General features: G+C 39.1%; 1 long non-coding RNA gene across 1 annotated transcript; it reads right to left on the bottom strand.

Moving 5' to 3' along the window:
* Positions 1-331: 331 nt before the first annotated feature.
* Positions 332-21,593, bottom strand: LOC145521776 (uncharacterized). The gene is made up of 3 exons (XR_014065678.1): positions 21,427-21,593; positions 5,689-5,780; positions 332-3,720 (listed from the first exon to the last, which is right to left on the bottom strand). It is a non-coding gene; the product is annotated as an uncharacterized LOC145521776 (long non-coding RNA).
* Between the last annotated feature and the right edge of the window lie 4,820 nt (positions 21,594-26,413).

The raw sequence follows: 26,413 nt of genomic DNA on the forward strand, positions 1-26,413 counted from the left end.
TTTCAATATAGCATAGCAACTGTTTTCTTTTTTTTTCCCCATAAAGAAATTTGACCAAAAGTTCCCCAGGGAGAATATACAGTCAGGCAAACCTATATTTATATAGTTGAGGCTTCATCTTCAATTAGGATAAGGATTGAAAAGTTTAAACACTTCTACACAGTTTGTTTCCAGGACTCTCCTCTGTATAGCCATCCAGAGGCCATGGACCTGCAGACTCAGACCCTGAGGACTAAGAGACAGCAAACTTCCTTCTAATTCTATGTCCCCAGCCACAGAAATACTCACACATACACATGCATACCATACACATTCTGCTTCTAACTATCTACAGATATAATTTACTTTTTTAAATTTTTATTTTTAGTACATTAAATTTACTCATCAAAACATTCCAAAAGTGTAAAATTTTTCCTTTTTAACACAGGGTAATAAAACACACACAAAAAACAAAACAGAATACTTGACATTGATAATCTAAAATCAAATTAGCAGAGGATTAAATATTTACAAAACTCTATCTTTTAGAGATATTTATAAAGTTACATGCAACATTGTAGGATTGACATAAATGAATGGCTCAAAAATGGGAGAATTTTCCTTCATTCCTAAGCAAGAGAATATGTCCAATAGAAGATGTGAAAATATCTTGTAAAAGATACTGATCATCTGATTTCATGATTCCAAATATTTAAATTTCAAGATATAATTAACAATGCCGCCCAATACACATAGCTACAGAAATAAATGTGTTGATGTTTGGTTGCTTTGTCACATCCAACTCTTTGCAATCCTGTGGACTGTAGCCCACCAGGCTCCTCTGTCCATGGGATTTCCCAGGCAAGAATACTAAATAAACGTGTAGTGGGGAAAAAAGGAAAAGGAGCTACAGGAAAAGATGGAATCATGTTTGTTTCCATGATGCAAATGGACTGACAGGGGTTTCCACCACCTCTGATACCAGGTGTAACTCGGAGTGACTCCAAGCATGGCATTTTCTTTAATTCTCACGGCAGCTCTGCAAAATGGTACTATAATCCTCATTTTAAAGAGGAGGAGATTGAGATTTGGTAAGGGAGGTAATGCATCTGAGCCACACAGTCCAAAAGACGTAACCCATCTGTCCACCTCCAGAGTCTGTGCTTCCCCTTTTATGCCATGTGCACTTCCAGTAACGACAATACAGACCAACATACGAAAGTGTGATAATGCCAGAATGAAGACATAAACAGGGTGGGAAAAGAAAGAGATCCTGGCTGGCTGGCTGGGACTAGGAAACCTTTCGTGAAGAATAAGTCATTTGAAACGTGGAAAAAACTAGAATGTCAGCAAGTGGAGCTGCAGGGAGCATGATAAAAACTTCTAAGCGTGGCCTGAAATGCACCTTAGGCAGCAATGACATTCTTCCCTCTAACTTTAGGTAGATAAAATTAGTATCATTCTTCAAGCTCAGGTGTTGTCCTGAGAGACTGTGCCTTTCATCATTACTGATAACCATACAAAGAAAATGAACTAGAATTGCAACACAGGTTTTAAGTTCATATCACATGGCTTATAATTTAAGAATGGTTTGGATACTGACACCAGTAATCAAAAAAAAAAAAAAAAGAACATCTCAATAGCTAGAGAATTTAATTCAGCTTTTCTTTTTAAGGTCACACTGTCTGTGAGTAAGAGATTGGAATAAAGACCCTTGGTGAATTCAGTACTTGAACATATCCATAACAAAGCCTTGCAAGTAAAGACCGAAAAATATTAGCTTATGCTTTTTTTTTAACTGTATACTGTGCCACCAGGAAATAAAATAATTCGTATTTCTTAGTTAAGAAAAATTACATAAAGGTGCTATTCCAAGCAAACAATAAAACCAAACCAGAGCAATGAATAGCAGTTGGGCTTGTTTTTCAAGATTTCTCAGACAGGTGTGTTAGATCAGCAAGGACAAGAGGACCTGTACTTGCCATGTTATACTGAGATTCACACAAGAATACAGGTTTTAGATGAAATGCTAGATGACAGGATGTGTGGTCAAGGTGAAGTGGAGATCCTATGGTCAAGCTTCCAGCCTTTGGGATAGGTTTAGAATGTTACTGCTATGGTCTGAATGTTTGGGTCCCCCAAAACTTACATAGTAAAATCCTATGCTCAATGCAATGGTATTAGGAGGTGAGACCTTTGGGAAGTGATGAGGTCAGAGGGTGGAGTTTTCATAAATGAGATTAGTGCTCTTATAAAAGAGACCCCTCTGAGCCCCTCTTCCACCATGTGAGGACACAGGGAGAAGCCAGCAGTCTGCAACCCAGAAGAGGACCTTCACCAGAGCTCCACCACGCTGGCACCCTGACCTCCAGAGAGGAGACTGTTGTTGTTTAGTCACGAAGGCATATACAACACTTTTGCCACCCTGTGGACTGTAGCCTGCCAGGCTCCCCATCCAAGGGATTTTCTAGGCAAGAATACTGGAGTAGGTTGCCATTTCCTTCTCCACGACGAGATCAGTAGATGATAATTCATTTTGGAGCATGACACTTCAGGGCTTGTGATCCTCAAAGGATACCCGGGTAGGGAGTGGGGGAAGGGGCGGGGCTTTCAAGCAAACAGTTAAAAATGTAACAGGAGCAAAGTTCAAGAAAATTACAAAATCAAAAAGAACAAATTCTTGCTTCTACTACAGTTATTAATAACAATGATTAGGAGAGCAGAGACTTGGAAAATGGGTTGGGCATAGCCAGATTCTTTTTAGGAAGAATAACAGACAAAAGCAGGAAAGAAGGAATGGGAAAGAATCTAGAGGTGGGCATCTTAGGTTATTACAAACATCCACCTGGAGGTCGTGAGGGACTAATTCAGAGAGTGACCACAGGAATGACATAGGATAGCCAAATTTGAAATTCATTTTAGACCAAACTTCCTTGAAACAATTGGGCCATGAAGTGAGAGAGAGGGAAGCATGAGGACGTTCCTAAGACTTCTGAGAACAAGTGAGTAGACATTATTAATCGGCCCAGAGTATACCAAAGTTTTCCTTTATGCCTTGTTCTTCCCTTTGTACTCACGTACCACACCTACCCCAGGCTCTGACAGGTTTCAAAGATATTGGGCCTAACTCTAATCCTGCTGGTAAGAAGAAAATAAATCATTAGACTTTTTTAAATACTTACAATTTCTAGTCCGTGAATAAATAGCTTGTAGTAGTTGAAAATAATAAATCATGTCCTGGAACTGAAAGTAGTGATTCGTTACTGACGAATGATGCTATTGTTTAATTCCATCACTCATTACTTCATTAGTCTTCACAACATCTCTTACAGGTCTCTGCTTCTCCAAGTTGAAGTTAATGCAGACCAGCTCACCTAACTCTATTATAGCCCATCCATCTCTATTCCACCCCCTTAGCACCCCAGAGACTGAAGAGCTACAGACCTTTTGTCATATGCCAGATTTCTTTACAGCTAGCCCAGAGAAAACCACCAGAAGTTCTATTTCTTCTTAGGCAATAAAGTATGTGAATCTATAACAGGTATGAATAAACCAAGTGTTAGTCTCTCAGTCACGTCCGACTCTTTGCGATGCAATAAACTGTAGCCCTCCAGGCTCTGCAGTCCACTTAATTCTCCAGGCAAGAATATTGGAGTGGGTTGCCATTCCCTTCTCCAGGGGATCTTGCCAACCCAGGGATTGAACCCAGGTCTTCTGCATTGCAGGTAGATTCTTTACCATCTGAGCCACAAGGAAAAGCAGAGTGAAATTAGGTAGTGAGTCTAATTGAAATTAGATCACAAATCTCAAAAAAATAAAAGATCTATTCCTTTTAGAGATTTCCATATTTGTAGGAAGAACACTGACTTTTACCTGCAGTAGTAAACTAGCTGTTTTTTTTTCCTTCACTAGGTAAAATGAAGGAAAGCAGACAGACCAGGGGTAGGGTGGAGAAGGATGGAATTTGTAAATATGAGCATAAGCATTGTAAATTTTGCTGGTCAAATAGAATTTTGGGCAGTCTTACAGTTTTGGAAAGCTCCTTTTGAGATTTGGAGAGAGAAATCAAATCACTAAAAAACTGAGGCCCAAGGCTGAAGTGACATGTAGGCAATGCTTCATAAATAATGTAAATGAAAGTCAAGGCTTAAACTCACAATATTGTTAATAATCATGATAGTTTAGAGTTGTTTGTTTGTTTGTTTTTAAAAACATAGTACTTCCTGAGTCTACACCTTTTCTATTCCAAATGGGTTAACCAAGTCTCAGAGAGATGAGGTGACTAACTCAAAGTCAAGCAAATAGTGATCTAATTATTTGAAGGACACATCTTACGTAAGAAAAAATTAACTCATTGTCCTCAGAAAGCACATTTTGAGAGCCAGGTGTATATTACATGCTAATAGACATGCACAGAGAAATTTGGGTGAAGTTCTGCTTATCTCATGCTGAGAGCACTGACTCAGATGGACAGTTGTACAAAGAGCATCAGATAGAGAGTTCAGCTGAGTCTTCAAAGCCTAGGTCAAATGCAGTTTGCACCCTGAGCCATCCTAGTCTCCCATCACATGGCTGCCTCCGAATTCCAGGGCACTTCAGTCATTTCTCTGCTAGTTTATTTGGCACTTATTTTTTTGTAGCATTTACCTTAGTGCCAACACTGTTCCAAGTGAATTCCTCAAAACCAACCTATGTGATGTGTCCTAGTATCATCCTCATTTAATAAACAGAGATCTAAGGGACAGAGATAGGAGGTTGCTCTGCCAAGGTGGAAGAGGATTCAAGTCAAGGCAGTCTGGGCCCCCCATACTCCTTTCACCATGTTAAGGTTATAGGCATCCACACCCAGCTTTTTGTTCTACCTTCAGGATTACAGAGAACAGAGTTCACTCTGATCCATGCCTGTGTTCCAGAGAACATTTAACATAGTGCCTGGGGCAGACCTAGAAATCCAATCATTAACTAAATAGATGAATAGCAAATAGGTGAAGATGGCATCAAGGCATCTGGGCTTAGATCGCATGGGATACATGCATGCTGATGGAACTGGAGAAGTACTGTCCTTTGTCTTTGGTCATTTCCTTCCCACATACTCGCCATCTGCTACCTTCCTTGGGCTGCTGTGTTAAAATGAGTTAAAAAGTATAAATTGCAGGGGAAATTGTCCACTGCAGGATGAGAGCAGCTCTTGATGAAACTCAGAAGAGGAAATGTGACTCTGTTGCTCTCTTTCTTCCCCTTCTGTTTTGTTCTTCCCCAATCTGGGTGGCTCCCATGTGAAGTGACCTGGGCTTAAGTTGATGGGTTTGGAGAGGTCACTGCTGGGTTGCCAGGAAGAGAACAGTCTGACCACAGCAGTGGGACTATCACCTGAACAATCTACAGGCACATGCTATAAAATATATGTCCACTCAAACGTATGATTCAGCCTCACTCAAATGTTCCCTGCAGTTTAGATTTGAATATTTGATTTACCCTTCCCTCATAAAGCACCATAAAATCGCCTTAGTGCATGACTCACTTTCTTTCATTTACTCACATTTCAATGATGATAATTAACCTTAGCTAATAGTTCTCTTCACTAGACTGACTCAGACTTTGTTAAAACCAGCAAGCTCACATAATAGACAGTGGAAGCTGGAAACACGCAATGCAGTTTGGCTCATGTGTTCCCACAATGACATCTAACACACCCTTGGGAACTCTCACCTGGGAGGTCTCTTGGTCAAAATCAGGGATCCTGAAGCCCAAGTCCTCCATTTTGGTCAGTCTCATGACAGAGGTAGTTCAAGAGCCGGCAGCTGGGATAGAAAGAGCAAGAAAAGGAACGGAAGTGTTTTCTTGTTACTATTATATTTTATAACAAAACAGTGTATTTGATAACCTATTTGGCTTTAAATTACATGACTTGTTCCTCAAAAAGTTAAACATAGAATTACCCAGCAATTTTACTCCTAGGTATGTACCTAAGAACTGAAATCAGGTATTGAAACCAATATACCTACTTGCACTTTCAGAGTGGCACTATTCCCAGGAACTAAAACATGGAAAAAGCCCAATGTCCATCAACAGATAAATGGATAAACAGACTGTGGCATACACATACAGTAGAATACTGTTCATTCACAAAAAGAAGTGAGTACTGATATGTGCTACAACAAGGTGAACCTGGAAAATCCATGCTAAGTCAAAGAAGCCAGACACAAAGGTCACTTATTAGTGACTTCATTTAGACAAGACATCCAGAATAGGTAAATCCACAGAAACAGAAAATGCATTAATGGCAGCCAGGGGCTGAAGGAAAGGAGAAATGGGAGAATGATTGCTTAATGGGGACCACATTTCCTTTTAAGGAGATGAAGATGCTTGGGAACTAGATAAACATGATGACTATATGGCATTGTGAATGAACTAACTGCCACTGAGTTGTTCACTTCAAAACAGTTAACTTTATCTTATGTGAATTTAATGTCAGTTTTCAAAAATTGCATGCCTTCCCATTGAGATATTGTTAATATAAATAAAATTATAACTTGCCATTCTTGGGTAAATCAATTTGGCATAGAGCCTACCATATAAGGATGATGTTCAAAATATTTAATAACAGCAAGGAACACATGTCCCCAATCAGAAATGACACCTCTCATTAGTTCAAGTCAGCTGACTCTCAGCCCTTTCTGGCCTTCAGACAAAAAAACCACCAAAGAATCATTTTCTATATGAGCCACGCATTGCAGGTCAGCAATATTGATGTCACTGACTCCTTACCAACAATTCATACTCATTTGTTAAGAGATCGTTCTTCCATTTTAGAAGAAACTAAAGTTCAGTGAGACTAAGCAATTTATTGACAATCACACAAATATTAAGGACAGAACCAGGACTCACATTCAGGCATTCTTATTTCAAACCAAGATCTCTTTAGTGCACAAAAGTCCTTTTTCTCAAGACAACTTGCATCCAAACAACTCAACTGCTACAGATTTTTGAAAAGGATATTGGCCCATATTTTTAAATTATTGAAAGAAGATGGTAGAAAATACCAAATGAAGAAACAGACCAGATTTCTTGGAATAAGCTCAATGATATGGTTACATTAATAAAAACTAGTATTTGACAATTTAGTATTTTGCTAAAATACGTATCCTGAATATAAATGTAGCAAAAAAAAATTTTACCCCTTCCCCAAGCCTTTACCAACAAATCTGATCATAGCAAAGTGCTCAGGACCGGCCTTCACAAGAAAGCAACCTGTTCAGTCACACAGGGCCCTGTGCTCAGAAGTTTCATGGTTCAAAACTCTGCTGTTGCCACTTTGAAATTGTTAATTATTTTTGAACACGAGGTCCTGCTTTTTTATTTTGCACCAGGTACTGCAGATTATGTAGCTGGACTTACCAGCTTCCAACTAATTTTAATCCTTATCTGACCTACTTAGAAGAGCTATTATGAATACTGAATAGAGGTCATGTTATAAAATTCTTTATAGTTTACAAAGCATTTTCACATAAGAGTTACTCTTCTTCAGTTAATGGCTTTGTAATTATTTAGATTCAGTGCGAAGTGGCTCCTTGAGAAATATGCTGCCCATCTAAACCCAGGTCTCCTGATGCTCACGGAAGGGTTCTTCTAGAAGCCTCTACTGATGCCTTTGCAGCCTTTGGCAGTAAGTTCTAGTGATGCTTCTCCAAAAAGGCCTCGTTGTTTTCACCCTAAACCATATGAAGAATCTCCTTGCTCATTCTCACTCCCACTTACTCTCTGTCATGTCACTCATGCCCTTCATAACATTGTCAGCATCTGTAATCATTTCTTTCTTGTTTGTTCATTATCTGTCAACTTCACTGGAATGTAAACTCTACAAGAGCAAGAACCTCTCTGATTTCATCAGTCAGTACGTACTTCCAGCACATGGAAGGCACTCAGTAAGTCACTTCTTGAATGAATGGGTGAATAAAAAAATGAATGAATACTCCTTTCTAGCAGACAGGAGAAGGCTGCTTTCTGCACCAATTATAAAGCACCATGATGTCCTTTGGTCCCTTGGTCAATGGGTGGACTTTGTTGGAATGTATTGGTTCACAAATGTTTAACTATCAGCTTATTTATCTACCTCCTCTGAAAATGAGATTCTAAATGATAATATAAAATGGCTTTGGAATTTGTACTAAGCCAACAGTACACATGGTACAGAATGTTCTCAGAAGCAACAGGATTCATGAATAATGAAGCAGCCACTTCTCCGACTTTATGGCCCTGCCTCTCTGGTGTTCTTGTCCATAAACCTTTCACCTTCTGATCTGAATCTGGATTCTCCCCTTCTATGTGAGATAACAGATGAAATCCAAGGGAATTACCTATATTCTGAATCTTGGCTGCCACATGGACACAACGGCTTCCACCCAGCTTGTGCCTAGAGCCCTGCTATTTTATGGAAAGAATGTAATTAACACCATCTACCACAAACTTTGCTCCCCTCAGAGCCTCTGACCAAACCAGCATTATTCCATTCAGAATGTGAATGCTAGATGACTCCAGATGGCAAAGCTGAATCAACAGACCCCAGCAGGAAGGTTGGGTTTATTTCACAGCAGGTAGGAATGTGCAGTTGAAGCACAAACAGAAAATTTCTTTGACCTTCCCTGAATTATGTGAGTGTTTGCTGTGCTAATAAAAATCATAACCTATTGGCCTACTTGCTCCATACACAAAATTTTTTGACTAGCAAATTTACACATAGCTTTACTCATACGAATCAGTGTCATTTATACCCACACACACAGACACAAATTCTCTCATTACATGCTCACTGTAAAAAGTCCTATATCCTATCCCACTCCCGTCTTGTAGAGGTATCTTTTTAACATTTTAAAGTATATTTCTCTGTTAACACTTTAGAATATATTGTTCTTATACTCTTTCTGCCTTTAACAACATTTATTTAAAAGCAATCATAAATAGCATTTATAAAAACCTTTCCCTGGTGGCTCAGAGGGTAAAGCATCTGCCTGCAATGTGGGAGATTCCTGGGTTGGGAAGATCCCCTGGAGAAGGAAATGGCAACCCACTCCAGTACCCTTGCCGGGAAAATCCCATGGACGGAGGAGCCTGGTAGGCTACAGTCCATGGGGTCGCAAACAGTCGGACACGACTGAGCAACTTCACTTTCACTTTCACTTTATTAACCTTTATAAACCTATTTTAAAGTGCACCTGTGCTCACATATTAACATGTCTGATATTGGGCTCGCTTATATTTGATAGCTTCTTAGATTTAGTGAAACACTAAATTGTTCAGTTTTCAACTAAATGGTTCATATTTGATGTATTACTTTGAAACTTGTTTTTCAAGAAAACCTAAAAAAGTACTTTACACAATATTTACCACTCTCATTGCATTTATATCCACATTACTGTTCAATATTTTCAACCTATAAAATAAATGGTTATAGCTTTCATGTCTTCAAATTGCTTCTAAATTTACTCCTTACCCCTCACACAGTGCCATAAGCATAAAGGTCCAAGTCCTTTATAAAACTTATTTGTGGATGAGATAAAGAAATTGGATCATACTCTTGGAAACACCCTTACAATCTGTAGTTAATATGCATACAAACATCTTTCCTAAAGCTGAGGGCACTTGGTATGTCATTTGACTTATATATTGGTTTATATTTTCTTTCTTATTTACATTTTCTTTAAGCTGCTGGTCGAGAACATTCCACCATATCATACATGCATACCCCATCTGAGAACCATGGGTTTTGTAATATCTCACCATTTTCTCCTGATAGAAAATGGGGAAGTGAAGTATGGTTCATTTCTGCTTTTGCCCACAGCAGCTGTCACATTACACCTTCCTCCCCCATCCCATCGGGCTTTCTGGGTGGTGCAGTGGTGAAGAATCTGCCTGCCCGTGCAGGAGACATGGGTCTGATCCCTGGGTCAGGAAATTCCCCTGGAGAAGGAAATGGCAACCCACTTCAGTATTCTTGCCCGAAAAATCCCATGCACAGAGGAGCTTGGCAAACTGCAGGGCATGGGGTCACAGAGTCAGACACAATTGAGCCTGCTTACACGGGGCATTGGGCCCCATCCCCCAGTTCCTTACCAGCCTGAAACTCTCTGGAGATGGCCCAGGGCCTGAGTAGGGCTGGGTTGAACTCATGAAGACTGCAGTCACATTGAGTAAGTGTATAGAGAATTGGAGGACTACACCCTGTACTCAGATTGACTCAGGCTCATAATCAACCTCTGAGAAGCTAGTTAGCTCTGGTCCTCTCAAGAGAGAGATCCTGATGCTTCAGCTGAGGTCGGGACTGCTCAAGAACATGGAACAGATGCCCCATAGACTCTGGAGCTAACCCTCACCTACAGCATATCTCCTGGGACTGAAGAAGCCTAGACTTAGTCTACCTCTGATGAAAGAGGGTAATTAAGCGAGCCCCAAATGTTGCCAAGAATATGGAACTCTGCAGCTGAAAACTGATCTCTTGGTGAAAACAGCATCTCACCCTCTTGACACAGTAAGGCATTTACAACTGCCACAGTGCAACTATCTAATGATCCAAAGGACAAATGGGAACTTGGACTTTGAACATATGAGACCAGTCAGCATTCTCTCCATTAACCTTCATTTACCTTCGTGGGAAGGAGGCCCTGCAGTGGTTTTGCCCCAGTGGCCTGAATCTACAATTGCCACATAGCCAATCAGAACCATGAATCTGCCACAAATACCCTAGTTGCCATCTATCTCCAAAGAGACTCCACTTGATTGATGCCTCTCCATCCCTCTGCTACCCTCCAAGTCCAAGCTTCCATCATCTGTTGCCTGGGTTATTGCAATGGTCTTCTGAGTTTCCTTGCTTCTGCTATTACTTTCCACCAATCTATCTCCATATATAAAACAAGTGCAGTCTTTGAAAACATGGATTTCCTATGTCATCTCCACCATACCCCACTGAAAAGCTTGCGTTTTTTTAACTACACTTAGAATAAACCCCAAACTCCTTGGCCTGGACAAGTCCCCATGAAGTGACCTCCCCAGAGTCTCCTCCTACACATGGTGTTCCAGACACCAAACTTGAACATACAAGGTTCTTTCCTGTTACGGTGGCCCTGTTGTGGTGGCTGTTGCCTCTGCCTGGAAGACATTCACTTCTATTCTGGGCATAAACTGCTCCCTCTCATCTCAGAGTCTCCACTACAATATCACCTGCTCGGCATAGCTGTCCCTGGGTACCTGTCTCAAGCCTCCTCTCCCATCACTCTATCAAATCAGCCCCTTTATTTCCTCTTAAGACCACTTATTACATTCTATAAATATCCTTTGTGTTTACTTCTGTCTTCCTACATGAAAATATAAACTTCTGAGGATGAGGAATGTTGTTTCTCCTTTTTCCAACCTAGACTATTTCCTGAAAAATTTGAAAAATTAATTGAAATTCATTGGGAAGTGCTGTATGCCATTAAAATCCATCAACTGAGGGCTACTGGTGTCAGGGTATGAGGAAAGGTTGAATGAAAACAGAATAAAGCAGCTGATCACAACCCAGGTGCCCATCAGCATCACAATTATGCAAGCACCCTCTGACCTGGCAAATCACAGTCTTCAAGGGCAGAGTGAGCATCCTTAGTCAGGAAGTTCCATGGGTGATTCTGCTGCACCTTTGTCCCAAAATGATCAGAAAGAACTTTTCCTTTTCCTCTGGAATCATCAGGGCTCAGAATGGACTGTTATGGGATTATGACACATGGTCAGAACAATGCTTCAACTGTCCTGCCTTAGGAGATACAGTGAGCATAGAGGTACCCTGACAGGAAGCATGACAGGTGAAAGCAGAGCTCTCAGAAATGTTTTGCCACATCCCAACCTTCCAGGGAAGTGTACAAAGCAACTCAGATCAAAAGGCTTTTGTGGGGGTGTATGTGAGGAGTACGTGTGTGTGTGTTTAAAATAGCTCTTTTTATAAAAGTAAAATATTGTAGAAAATTTGGAAAATACAGAAAAAATATAAAGAAGATATTTTAGTACCGAGGAAACAAAGCTATAGCCACTAATACATGTATTGAGTACTTACAATCTGTCAGGCATTTTCCTATATGCTTCACATGTATTTATTTATTTAACTCTTACTACAACCCAATGAGATGTTTTCCTCACCCATTTTACTGTTGAGAATACTGAGGTACAGTGACGTAAGAAAACTTGCCCCGAATCATACAACCCTAGGATTTTAATTTAGCAATTTTCCTCCAGAACTCACATTCTTAACCACTATGCAATAAAGCTCTGTGTAGTTGTGTATATTTATATTTGTACAAACGCACACATTTATAAATGTAATGGGGCAAAAAAATGGTTTAAATGTTAACAGTGTTTTCTCATCTTTATATGGAGCAAGAAAGCTTATTTTTAGTTACCTTCTAGATCTCTGAAAAATAAATACAATTTTTTAGATACACCTTTTCTGGCTAAGGTAGTGATGATCTTCTTATTACCAGGAGTTATGTTTGCTTACTTGTTAAACCATGAACAAGTGTGTAATTTTATCAAATGTTTATTCTACTACTGTAGAGGTAACCATATTCCTCTTTTCTCTCCTGCATTCCCTTAACCTATTAAATATATTAGCCCTATATTTGTAAGCTTGGCTGTGACTTTTTTCTAATCAATGGCTAAATTTTGGTTGCTGGTATTTTGTTTCAGAATTTTGCCTATATATTTAATATTTTCTTTTAATAATTTATTTTTTATACCATTATTATCTGGTTTTGATATCAAGGTTGTCATGGACTCATGAAATGAGAAGAAGTGCTTCATCTTTTTCTCTTCTGTAAAAGCATTTAAGTTTGGAATTGTCAATACCTTGAACTTGTCTAAGAAGATAATCTGGGCATAAGATTTTGCTCACAGAAAGAGTTTAAATTTTTAATTCAATTTTTTCCATAGTTATAGCACAAATTGGGTTTTGTTTATTTTTTTAGTCAGTTCTGATCACTTTTATTTTCTTCGTAACACATCTATTTCTTACAGTGGTGCACGGGCTTAGTTGCTCTACAGTATGTGGAATCTCCTTGGACCAGGGATTGAAACCTTGTCCCTGCACTGGCAGGCAGATTCCCCTCCACTGTACTACCAGGGAAGTCCTTTATTACTCTTTTAAAAACAAACTCTTTTTTTCTATTTTTTAACTTTAAATTTATTTTTAAAATTTTTACATTGTTGTGTTGGTTTCTGCCATACAACGCAAATCTCATTTGTACCTTTGATTTCTGTTTCATTAGTTTCTGTCTCTTCAACTTTCTTTGGGTTATTCAGTGAGTTCGTTCTTCCCTCTGATCTCTTAAATCGGATGCTTAGCTCATTTTTTTTTTTTTGCATTTATTTTTTAAAACAAGCATTTAAGGCTACAAATTTATCTCTCAGCACAATCTTACTACATCCCACAAGTTTTAACATATAGTATTTTGTCTATTATTCATGTCTAAGAATTTCCTAATTTCGATTCTTCCTTGACTAGTTTGGAAGTATGTTTTAAACTCTGAATGTACAGAATATTTTTGGTCATCTATTTACTATATTAAAGTAAGAAAATGTGACAGGTTATGTTGCAATCTTTCAGACGAGATCAGGCGTATTCAGGGTGGTATGGCCATAGACATGTTGAGATCTTTCAAAAAAAATTGAGATCTTTAGGCCAAATGTATCAAATTGACTTTCAGAAATGTCCCATGTGTGTTTAAAAACTGTAAGTTTTGTGCCAATAACCCCACAAATGTCAACTTCCATACCCCTGTAGATGCTTTACTAGCCTTCAAAGAATTTCCATATTTTCTTACTAGTAAAAGTTGCATTAAAATAACATTTCAAATATGTGCTTTATCCAAATGTTTACATATGCTCAACTGGCAAGGAATCTTGGTTTTGGAAATGAAAATTTTCTATAAATTGAAAATGAATTATTCTCTCTCTCTTTTGAGCAGCTTGACCTTGATTTTAGCACAGATTTATGTTGTGCTATGATCAGATATTCAGAAGTCTGTCTCTCTCTTTTGATGTGAACAGCTTGGGGAAAATGCCTATGCCATACTCATTTTGTAAGCCCTCACTTGACTGGAAAATAATATATTATTAACAAACTTCTCTTAAATTGATGAAATGCATTAATAGTAACCCTCCTTGCCAAATGGATGGGCTTCCCCAGTGGCTCAGTGGTAAAGAATCCACCTACCAATTCAAGAGCCACAGGAGATGCAGGTTTGATCCCTGGGTTGGGAAAGGCAACCCACTCCAGTTCTCTTGCCTAGAAAATCCCAAGAACAGATGAGCCTGGCAGGCTATGGTCCATGGGGTCACAAAGAGTTGGACATGACTGAGGCAACTTAGCACACATGCTTGCTGACAACTGGGTACACACTACTGCTCTCTTTAGTACAGAAATGATTTAGTTCCCCTGAAACTTGATTTGTCTTTCAGCCTTACTAAACCTGGTGTAATTGAATGCACACACCGTTGAACCAAAATCCAAAAGCCCTGAACACTTTACCCCATTAATTCAATGTGTAAGGAGCTTTTACTCTATGTGTAGGGCTGTGTCCTCAGTCAGCCATTGATATGCTATCTGCCATTTTATCTTCTTGAGAATTTCCATTACTCTTCTTTCACCAATAATATAGGAATGCTGAGGAGTGAGAGTGGTTAAGTCAGAGCTAAGGATCTGTAACCCAATAGCCAAGGGTACTTTTTACAGCAAAATGTGTTAAAATTTTAAATTTTATTAAACAATTATAAGAGCCTACAAACCTAGTACTGAAAGACGTGAACCAGAACATTCATTCATATCTATTACAAAAGAGAATTCAGTGAATGAATGAAATGCTGGTGTTTAATAGCTTGTCTTGCACTTTGCTGTATAGATGAACTAGAATTACATAGGGAGAAAGATTTGATTGGTAGGTATTTTTAAAGTGCCAACTCTTCACTTGGTTTCAGACAAGGGTTTAAAAACTAGTATTTGAGAAGATTAACCATTCTCATAGTCAAACCTATGGTTTTTCCAGGAGTCATGTATGGATGTGAGAATTGGACCATAAAGAAGGATGAGCACAAAAAAATTGATGCTTTTGAACCATGTTGTTGGAGAAGACTTTTGAGAGTCCCTTGGACTGCAAGGAGTGGAAACCAGTCAATCTTAAAGGAAATCAGTCCTGAATATTCATTGGAAGGACTGATGCTGAAGCTGAAGCTCCAATAGTTTGGTCACCTGATGTGAAGAACTGACTCATTGGAAAAGATCCTGATGCTGGGAAAGATTGAAGGCAGGAGGAGAAGGGGACAACAGAGGATGAGATGGTTGGATGGCATCACCAACTCAGTGGACATGAGTTTGAGCAAGCTCTGGGAGTTGGTGATGGACAGGGAAGCTTGGCGTGCTGCAGTCCATGGGATCACAAAGAGTCAGACATGACTGGGCAACTAAACTGACTGAAAAATTCTTATTTAGGGTAACTGAGATGAAGTGATTTATACCTAGAAAAGGAGAGAGAAACAGAGAGAGAGAGACAGAGATAAAGAGAGAACCATAAGTCTGTATCTAATCAGAAAGCTACATTAATCCCAAGCTCATAAAACTATGTAAAATGCATCTCCCCAAACTACAGTAGTAACCTCAAAAGTTGGGGGAGGGAGGACCAATATATTTATGTTGGATGAGTGAATTTGGATTATTTTCCTCAGCACACACTCACAGTATTATTGTATTAATTTTACAACACTTTATTCTATTTTACAACAGAGACACTGCTTTCTGTCTGTGATTTTAATGCCATGACAGCTGTAAATGACTTTGGATTGTACCTTTTAATATTAGCCTTGATTTTTCTTTATATTCTATTTTCAAGCTGACTTCACATGATGAGAATAGCATGAAATATATGGATTTAGTTTTGCTTGGAAAATCCCATGGATGGAGGAGCCTGGTGGGCTGCAGTCCATGGGGTCGCAAAGAGTCGGACACGACTGAGCAACTTCACTTTCACTTTTCACTTTCATGCATTGGAGAAGGAAATGGCTACACACTCCATGTTCTTGCCTGGAGAACCCCAGGGATGGGGGAGCCTGGTGGGCTGCCGTCCATGGGGTTGCACAGAGTCGGACACGACTAAAGTGACTTAGTAGTAGTAGTAGTAGTAGTTTGTATATCTTACCAGGAATTATAGTCAGGCGATTCTGGCGGGAGGGGGAATCGACCCTCCTTGAGTTCCAAAAAACTTTTTCACAGTAGGAAAGCCATTTTATGGTTTTTCTTCTAACCACAAACGCACGTTAAACTAGATTTCCAGATATAGCCATCAAAAGGAAAAAAGTCTACCTGCCAAAAAATCTTTTCCATGTCCTCTGGCCCTGGGTGACAGCAGGCGCTATTCATCCTTTCTAAATTAGTGAGTGTTCACATCTCTATCTGCGTGGGTGTGTGGTGGACTCAAGTGCTTGTTAGCACTGCCTCTTATCATTAGATGGACAAACCTTGTGTTTTTCTGACACTGTCCTTACATCTTCTTGCCCATTAATCAGGCAGTATCAACAGAGCCCAGGGAACAATTGGCCCAGGGCATAAGAGGGCTACGCCTCTGGAAAGCAGAGGTTTTGATCAGAGTGCCTCTCCATGATCTCCTGAACTCATCTGAGAAGATGTCTTACTTTATTCCAAAGAAGGTTTGCTTTCCGAAAAAATTTTGGCCACACAGTGCCACATGCAGGACCTCAGTTCCCTGACCAGGGATACTGAACCCATGCTCCCTGGAGTGGAAGCACAGTCTTAACCACTAGATTGTCAGGGAAGTCCCCCAAAGAAGGTTTTCATTGCCATAGGTTATTCATAGCCACCGATTACACCACAAAAGCTATTATTGTTAATATACCTTTAGAAAAGTCAAGGCACACACGATAAATCAAAAATGCATCCTCAAGGAACTTGATTCCCTTTTCACTGCACCTGTTATTCTGTTATGCAAAATGTTATCAGTGCACATAGGCTACTGTCAAAATATTTACACAAGGCAATGAAAACATGCTTAGAATGTAATAGTCTGCAAGATCCTAATTGCCTAATGACAGTTACTTCAGAGTGCTGCAATATACTACTTCAATCTCTGGACCACCCAGATAGAATGCTGAGGTATACTCTCTTAAATGAATAAAAATAATTGGAGTTACAAGCACAAAGATATTAAAAACATCAAGTCATCATTGCCAGGTTCTCTGAACTGGCTCAGAAACACATATGCTTTCATAGTGGCCTAAAATAAAACATCTGAACTTGATGATGGTTTTAATATATAATACATTTAATTTGATGAAACCTATCTATTGAGTTGGTAATGTTTTCATTAACTGTATTGTTTTAATAGATATATACTACTTCAGTAATATGAAAAGGAAAACATGCTAGAAGATAAAAAAGTCATGGGGTGTGTATATATACATATATGAAGAAATATTATCAATAATACTGTAATAACTTTTTATGGGGACAGATGGTTATTAGACATTATCATAATCATTTTTTTGTGTATCTAATGTCAAATCACTTTGTGGTACACCTGAAACTACCATAGACAACATGTTTATTTTTCTTAGTTAATACCTCTAACTTCCTCAATTTTTAAATACGGAATAACGTTGGATTAAATGAATACAACACTGTTTGTTTAGCTATTTTAATTTTAATTTCTTTCAATTTTTCTTATTACAAACAATGCTGGAATGAGCTAACTTATTTTTTCATAATAAATATACTTAGTTTGGACTTCCCTGGTGGCACAGCGGGTAAAGAATCGCCTGCAATTCAGGAAAACCAGGTTTAATCCCTGGGTCAGGAAGATCCCCCTGGCAAAGGAAATGGCACCCCACTCCAGTATTCTTTGCTGGAGAATCCCATGGACATAGAAACCCTGCTGGCTACAGTCTGGTCACAAAGAGTCGGACACAACTTAGCAACTAAAGGACAGCAACAAATACTTAGCTTAGGGGTACTCATATTTTCGACTCTTCCTATCTGAGATGGAAAATGTGAGTTTTTTCAAGATCCCAATTACTATATTGATGCAAAGTGCTGGAACTAACATTGATGCAGTGAGATCACAAATCAGATCAGGTCATCATTAGAAATTATATCCTTGGCTAAGATCATGGCATCTGGTCCCATCACTTCATAGCAAATGGGAAAACAGTGGATGACTTTATTTTTCTGGGCTCCAAAATCACTGCAGATGGTGACTGCAGCCATGAAATTAAAAGACACTTACTCCTTGGAAGGAAAGTTATGACCAAACTAGATAGCATATTAAAAAGCAGAGACATTACTTTGCTATCAAATGTCCGTCTAGTCAAGGTTATGGTTTTTCCAGTGGTCATGTATGGATGCGAGAATTGGACTATAAGGAAAGCTGAGCACAGAAGAATCAATGCTTTTAAACTGTGCTGTTGGAGAAGACTCTTGAGAGTCCCTTGGACTGCAAGGAGATCCAACCAGTCCATCCTAAAGGAGATGAGTTCTGGGTGTTCATTGGAAGGACTGATGGTGAAGCTGAAACTCCAATTCTTTGGCTGCCTCATGCGAAGAGGTGACTCGTTGGAAAAGACTCTGATGCTGGGAAGGATTGGGGGCAGGAGGAGAAGGGGACGACAGAGGATGAGATGGCTGGATGGCATCACCAACTTGATGGACATGGGTTTTGGTGGATTCCGAGAGTTGGTGATGGACAGGGAGGCCTGGCGTTCTGCGGTTCATGGGGTCGCAAAGAGTTGGACACGACTGAGCGACTGAACTGAACTGAACTACTTCAATCTCCCCTACATGAACACAGGAAGTCTGTATTCTGTGTGTTAAGCTTGTTCCTGTCAACATGGGGTCTCAAAAAGTCAGACATGACTAAACAACAATGACAATATCAACATTGCTATCACTTGTTTCTGTTCTATTATAAAATATTTTCTCTTGCAAGGGAAACTAAAACATAAGCTTTAAATCAATAAAAGAAATGCTACATTCATTCCCTCATTAGGTCTGTATCTCATGGTGTTGTGTAAGATGAGGAAATTAAGAATCCACCCAGCTAAGGTTACTGAATGGTGGGTTGGCTGGAAATTTCCAACAATGTAAAGAAATTTAACTAATGATGTGAGTGGCCCATTTAGGGACAGTAGTCAGGAATCAAATACACAATGTAACCTGCCCAGCTCCTTAGACAGAGATTAACATTGTTGATAAAGACAAGCACTATTAGAATCACATCACTTCATTCCACTATTTCTGATTTTCAAAGGGAGGAGTAAATTCCTGAAAGGGGCTGGGAGACACTTAATAAAAATATTTATCACTTCTAACACCTAAGATTAGAATCTTAAGATTCTAAGTGATAGAATTCCTGTCACTTCTAAGTCCATAAGATTATTCCTAAGCAAATATCATATAATTTTTATAAGCATAGAAACTGAGCTGTGTTATAATGGAATGAATCACTTGTCCAGTAAGAGTCATTCATCCTAGGTCCCCCAGGTCTGTGTCCAGTACCTGGGCATCACCACTTTCCCTGACATGAACAACATCACCAAGGTAACCTATCCTTTCACAGCCACTGTACAAATCCAGTGCTGTCCTTTGCAGTCCTCAGAATGTGCTGTTTTTCATTTAGCAGGCTGGCTTCTATCTTGCTAAATGAGAGCTATCCTATGCACCCTCTAGCAGTTTTTTTCTACATCTCTTCTCCTGTGAAATTGAAAGATTTTCCTGAAATGTTATCCTGCTGATACAACCTTGACTGCCTGTTCCCCTGGAGAGGCAACAACAGCTCAAAGGGGTATTTTTTTAAAATATCTAACAATGTTTCAGACCCTAAGGACATTCTTAAATGGTGGCTACAGTTACACTGTACTAGTAGTGCCCAGACCTTGAGGGCAGAGGGGAGCATCAGAGCTCTGGAAAGGAGTTGCAGTTTTGCTAACATCCAGACCATGGCAGCGGGCACTTGGACAACTCACGCTGTGGGCATTGACCCTGGGAGGGAGATGCCTCAGTAGGGTGCCTGCCCTCTATCTGCCAACACACAGGATGCTGGGATTGAGATGAGGAAACCCAGGAATCAGAGCACCTGGAGAGATCCAGAGAGTCGAAGACAACCAGGAGTGGGTATCTGGAAAAGTCCTTATCCTCCACTTACCTCCAAGCCCCATTCAGTCCTCTCCTTTCATCCCTCCCTCACTGCTTCCCCTACCACCACTCTATACACTTAGCAGATAAAGCAGTGGAATTAATCCACTACTCTATATACCTGTGGATTTTTGTAGAAAATATCTAATTCCAACTAACCCTATCTTACATCTGACCCAATCGATGCTTACTTTTCAAAGAGAGGGGCTAGCAGTCTTCAGCCTGGGTGACTGGGTATTTAGGGGTGTGCCTATGATAATATCCTGGGATATAACTGGTGAAAGGTAGGGTTTGTGTTATATGTACATTTTTTAGTGATTAACTCATGAACATTCTGACCATTAAACACTGAGAAACAACATTTTGTCTTTCCTCACTTACTGGGGGGAGGAGGAAAGAATCAGGATGATCCACAGCACTGTCCGTGAGAGGAGGTGAAATATAAAGCACTCCACAGTGAGCTCTGAGCAAACTCAAGAAAAACTTTGGTTCAGGAGCTTTCCAGCCTCTGGGTTCCACTCAAAAGAGATGATCAATATGATCTCCAGGTGGGGTTTGCTTTTGTCACAGCTTATAGCACGTATAGCAAGGAGATCAAACTAGTCAATCTTAAAGGAAATCAACCCTGAATATTCATTGGAAAGACTGATGCTCAAGCTGAAGCTCCAATACTTTGGCCACCTGATGCAAAGAGCCAATTCATTGGAAAAGACCCAGATGTTGGGAAAGATTGAAGGCAAAAGGAGAAGAGGGCGACAGAGGATGAGATGGTTAGATAGCATCACCAACTCAATGGACATGAACTTGAGCAAACTCCGGGAGATAGTGGAGGACAGGGAAGCCTGACATGCTGAAGTCCATGGGGTTGCAAAGAGTTGGACATGACTTAACAACTGAACAACAACAAAAACACGTATTTCTGATGTCTGGCTATGGTGTGCAGATTTGAAAACATCCCCACCCTTCAAATCACTGTTGACCCACTTCCAAATATAGTGGCTTAATTCCCCATACATTATTTTTTAAGACACTGCAGCATGAGATATGTTTGCTTACCATGTAGTTAGCACTGCATCCAGCCACTTCATAAACTAGAATTTATAGAGCAATTTCCCACAGTTCTACACTACACAACGATAAAAGACATAGCGTTAGAAACATTAATCCATCCCTTGGCTGAATTCCTCCTCTCCTCTTTCTGCCTCTCCATTCCCACCCCCCACTTTTATCCATACCTTAGCCTCTGAAATCCATTCTGGGGCCGTGACCCCTGCGGGGTCCACCTGCTGATGGCGGCCCCCAGTGTGCCTGTGAGATGAGCATCACCATGGGTTTAGAAGAGAAATCAAACACCCCTCTGATGTGTCCTCAGCGACCTCAGTGAAAGGACCGCTGCAACAATGTTTCATTTACACTGTGATTACAAAAATGTCTGAAAACACAAAAAATTTCCCACCATGGCTCTGATCTCAGTTTCCTGAGTACAGTCCTTCACAGAGAAACAAAAGGAAATGATCTTATCTAACAACTGGGTTTCTCCAAAAGGTTTGAAATGCTGGATTCAATTGAAGTGACAACAACTGGGCAGCTACTGTATACACTGTGAGTAGCCCACAGGTGAACAGGGGGAAACACGAAGCCTGGTCTCTACTTCTCAAGGAACCACTATTCAGTGATCCCAGAAAGAAATACACACACGTAACAATATTTTCAAATCTGACTGGGACAGTAAGTATAGCAAAGTGCAATAAAAAAAAGGGAAGAACGGTTAATTTTGACTGGAAGATAAATAGATTGAAGTATTACTTCTATTTATGTCTAAATATAGTTTTGGAACAAATAATGATCTTTTACGATAAGTCGTTTCTCTTGTCTGTACATTTTCCTTCCCTAATACACAAATACACATGGCATCACTATTGTGGATTTCCTTTGAAGTGGCACCATTAAGAATTTGCCATATGGGGAATGGTAGGAGGTTGGGGATTCAAGGAGTTTAAAAATAATTTCAAAAGGAACTTCAGCCATGGGGCATCTACAGATACCAGCACAGCAATCTGTTCTGAGAAGGAACATTTACCACTATTTTCTGTCACCTCTGAAACATGTCTTCCAAAAGTACAAGTCAGGATGTGTATTATCCTGTACGAGAAATAAGTTCAAAATAAAGCTCATTGAGAAATCACCTCTTACAAGCTTAGCTCTCTACACATATATTGTTTATAAAGTATTAGAAGTTGAAAATATTGTTCAGTTTGGTACAATAAGACTACATCCTTAAATGTCCACATATAATGAACTCTCTTTTAAATAATATTTCGCTGCAGAAGAAATGATTGTCATAGATGTGGATGACAAGAAGCAGCCTCCTATCTTGCATATTCAAATAACCAGCATAGCACAGATCAAAGTACAGAGTACACAGAGTCCACTGACATACTGTCTCAATTTGTTGAAACCTTTAAAAATATCAAGTTATTTAATAACCAAAGAAATACAAGGATCAGTTCTTCTATAACAAGACAAGAATGCAGACAAAGAATGCAAGGCAGAGGTAGGATATACTGCCTGGGATGTGGACAGTTTAGGTAACCAAAATACTGAATGCTGTTCAGAATATCTTAATCAGAAAATCTGAGTAAGCCGGGTGTCTCTTTTGTTCTGGCTGAACTGTTACTCAAAAAGCCCCTTTGCATCACATTAACACTCAGAAGATTATGAGCCTATATATGACCATATATATACATACATATATATGTATATATATAATCAAAAATTTAGCAAAAAAGCTCTTGCCAAAGGGAAATGAGTACTGGGGCTCACTGCTCTGTTTGTAGAGAATCCACTAGTGACTTTTCTCCCACTGTCTTCCCCCTAAAGTTATCATTCTTTCGTATTTCTGTTTATTAATATTTACACTGTAAAGTCTGCAGCATCATCTAAAAAGATATTGAAAGCTACCTATTGATTTTTCCCATGGGCAGAGATAATGAAAAATTGTTCTATTATTTTGCTACCTAATAAAATTATAAATGGCTCTTAAGGCACTGGGAGACTGAATTAATTTTGTTAACCATTGTATGTTTTGCATATTTGGTATATTTCTTTAGGAAAGACTAAATCATCAAGGTCTATTGGGCAGAAATTACATCTTTTAGCAAACACTGTTTCTCCTTATTAAAAACTCACATCCTGAATACAGGTTAATATGTCAGGATTTCTGAAATCTTGTTCTTATAAAGCAAATCTTCCTATTGACTTTTCCAGGGACTTCATGACCAGCCCAGCCCTCCAACTTCAGCTCCAACTCAGCCATAGGGATAAAAAATATAGCAACAAGAAAACAAAGGATTATGCCTTTAGAGGCAGGACCTGCATCTCAGTTGTTCATTTGACTTTGCTCAAAATAGAAATACATTTGAATATTCAGCATTTTTATTCACTCATTCATTGATTTAGCCCAAGAGGAGAAACTAAAGGCTATTCTAAAAGTCCAGTTTTAAGGTCAGTAGAATGATTTTGGATGTTTTTGATGACCAAGGTGAAAACAGACAGGGGGTAGGGAAGAAGATACTAACTCACAGGCCTCTGGAAAGCTTTCAAAATGTATTTGGAACAACTAAGTCTTTGAAAAAAAACCTTGTGAATTTAATAATTAACCTGCCTTGTTAGAGCCAGCACCTTCGCTTTACACTGACTTATGGTGCAGTAAAACCTTACCCATAGCATGTCTTATGTTCCCTTCCCAGCAAATTGAGAACTTTCGTACCATCAGAATGAGTGATTTATTAGCAAGCACTTATTAGAGCCTCCAAAGTCATCTCAATATTTTAAGTGAGTATAGAAGTTTGAAACTGTTACATTTTCAGTTTTAGGAAAGCCTGGTAGAAATAGGAGCAATTTGATCATAGTTTTTTTTTTTTAAGAAAAATAATCTTTGATTATAATATGTTCCCAGAGGCAAATATGGCTGACTCTATGTCATGAAGAAATGCCTTGTTATTAGAATTGGCTGCTAAGTCGCTTCAGAGCCCCTTTCTAATGCACTTAGAAAACACAGGGGTTTTAGCAAGGTCTGTGAATAATGACCTGAGGCTTGCCATGCCTAGTGTGTGCTCAGCTGTGTCCAGCTCTTTTGTGACCCAATGGACTATAGCCCTCCAGGCTCCTCTGTCCGTGGGATTTTTCCAGGCAAGAATACCAGAGTCCATTGCCGTTTCTTCTCCATGTCTGCTAGTCAACAAGTCTCGTCTTAGTCCAGTGGCTGGTGGTGGCCATATTGAGTAAAACTCAGAGAGAACACACAGATAAAGTGGAGAAGACTATCAAGTTGACAGCTCATGGTTAGGGCTGGTATTCTCATACAATCTCTTTGTCTTCCCTTGTCTGGTCTAGTATCTAACAGCTTTTATAAACAATTTCTTAGTCACGTGATTTAAAAGAAATTCCCTACTTCACTACATACTCATAAAGCTTCTCTTTCTTTTACTACTAGACACCCATATGTTTTGGGAGGAGTGGGGGAGGATTATGACAAAAAATTTAATTCTAAATATCCATAAATATTTTCTTAAAAACAAATTCTGAAATCCTGTATACATTTTTTTTAACCAACTTTAAAAATTAAAATAAAAAAAAAATCTCTTAGTACCTCAGATTATTCCTCCTATCTTTCATGATTTTTCTCTGGATTAGTTATATGTTTACTGGTGTCAGCTGTCCCCTTTCAGTGGGATATCAGAAAAACTTTAACTTGGGGTATATGGAGATGAATAGTACATGGTTCCTGACTTCAAGATGTACACCATCAGATGCATGGTACAGACACATAGCAAATAACTGCATTACCCGTGTGCAGTGTTAAACCATGAGCACACAACAGTGAAGGGAGGTCAGGAAGAGAGAGAGCATCAAGAAAGGCTGCCTGGAGGAGAAGACATGCAAACTGATCTTGAATGGATATATACATTCCAAAGGTTATGTATTATCCAAGAAACCAGAATGTTTTTCAATCTCTCAAGTTCCTTGCGTTCTAGCCCTGCCTCCTTCATCCTTTCCTGGGTTATAACCCTGGCCTCTTCCTACCTCTCTCACTGCTCCCACACTGATGGCATTCTTAGATTTTCTAGCTCTCCTTCATGCCTCAGGGCCACCTAGAATGCTCTTTCCTGAGTCTGGAGCTATCTTCTACACAGATTCATTCTTACCCATTCTTCAAAGGTCAATTCATATGTTAGTTTCTCAAGGAAGCCTTCCTGTAACTACCAGTCTAAGGCAAATAGATATAAAAAGGGATTAACATATTTGAAAAACAGAGTAACCACAAATCAAAAACATACAATAGACTCACAAAAACCAAAATGAAGAGAACATAAATATGATACAAAAGAAAATCATCAAACCACCAAAGGAAAAACAAAAAGGAAACAGAGAGACAAAGAAGAAATATAAAATCAATGGGAAAACACAGTTTAAAATGGCAATAAATATGTATCTATTAATAATTACCTTAAATGTCAATGGACTAAATGCTCCAATTAAAAAACAGAGTGGCAGATTGGATTAAAAATACAAAAGGCAACAATATGCTGCCTACAAGAAACCCACTTTAGGGCTAAGGACACACATAGATTGAAAGTGAAGGGATAGAAAATGATATTCATGTAAACAGAAATGACAAGAAAGCAGGGGCCACAGTAGTCATATCAGACAAAACAGACTTTAAAACAAAAGCTATAAAGAAAGATAAAGGACACTATATAATTAAAAAAAAGGATCAAAAAAAGAAGAGGATTTTACACTCATCAATGCATATGCACCTAATATGTTGTTGTTGTTGTTGTTTAGTTGCTAAACCATGTCCAACTCTTTAGGGCTCCTCAGTCAATGAGATTTCCCAGGCAAGAACACTGGAATGAGTTGTCATATCCTTCTATAGGGGATCTTCCGGAGCCAGGGATCAAACGCTTATTCCTGAATTGGAGGCTGAATCTTTATTGCTGAACCACCTGGTAAGCCCACACCTAATATAGGAGCACCTACATACATAAAACAAATATTAACAGACATAAAGGGAGAAACTGAGGGGAATACAATAATATTAAAAGACTTTAATACCCCATTCATGTCAATGGACAGATCTTTTAGACAAAGAATCAATAAGGCAATGGAGAATCTAAAGGATACAATAGCATAATTAAACTTAACTGATATTTTCAGAAC

This window comes from Giraffa tippelskirchi, chromosome 9 (genome assembly GCF_054371585.1).
Source record: "Giraffa tippelskirchi isolate mGirTip1 chromosome 9, T2T-mGirTip1v1.2.pri, whole genome shotgun sequence".
Lineage (NCBI taxonomy): Eukaryota > Metazoa > Chordata > Mammalia > Artiodactyla > Giraffidae > Giraffa > Giraffa tippelskirchi.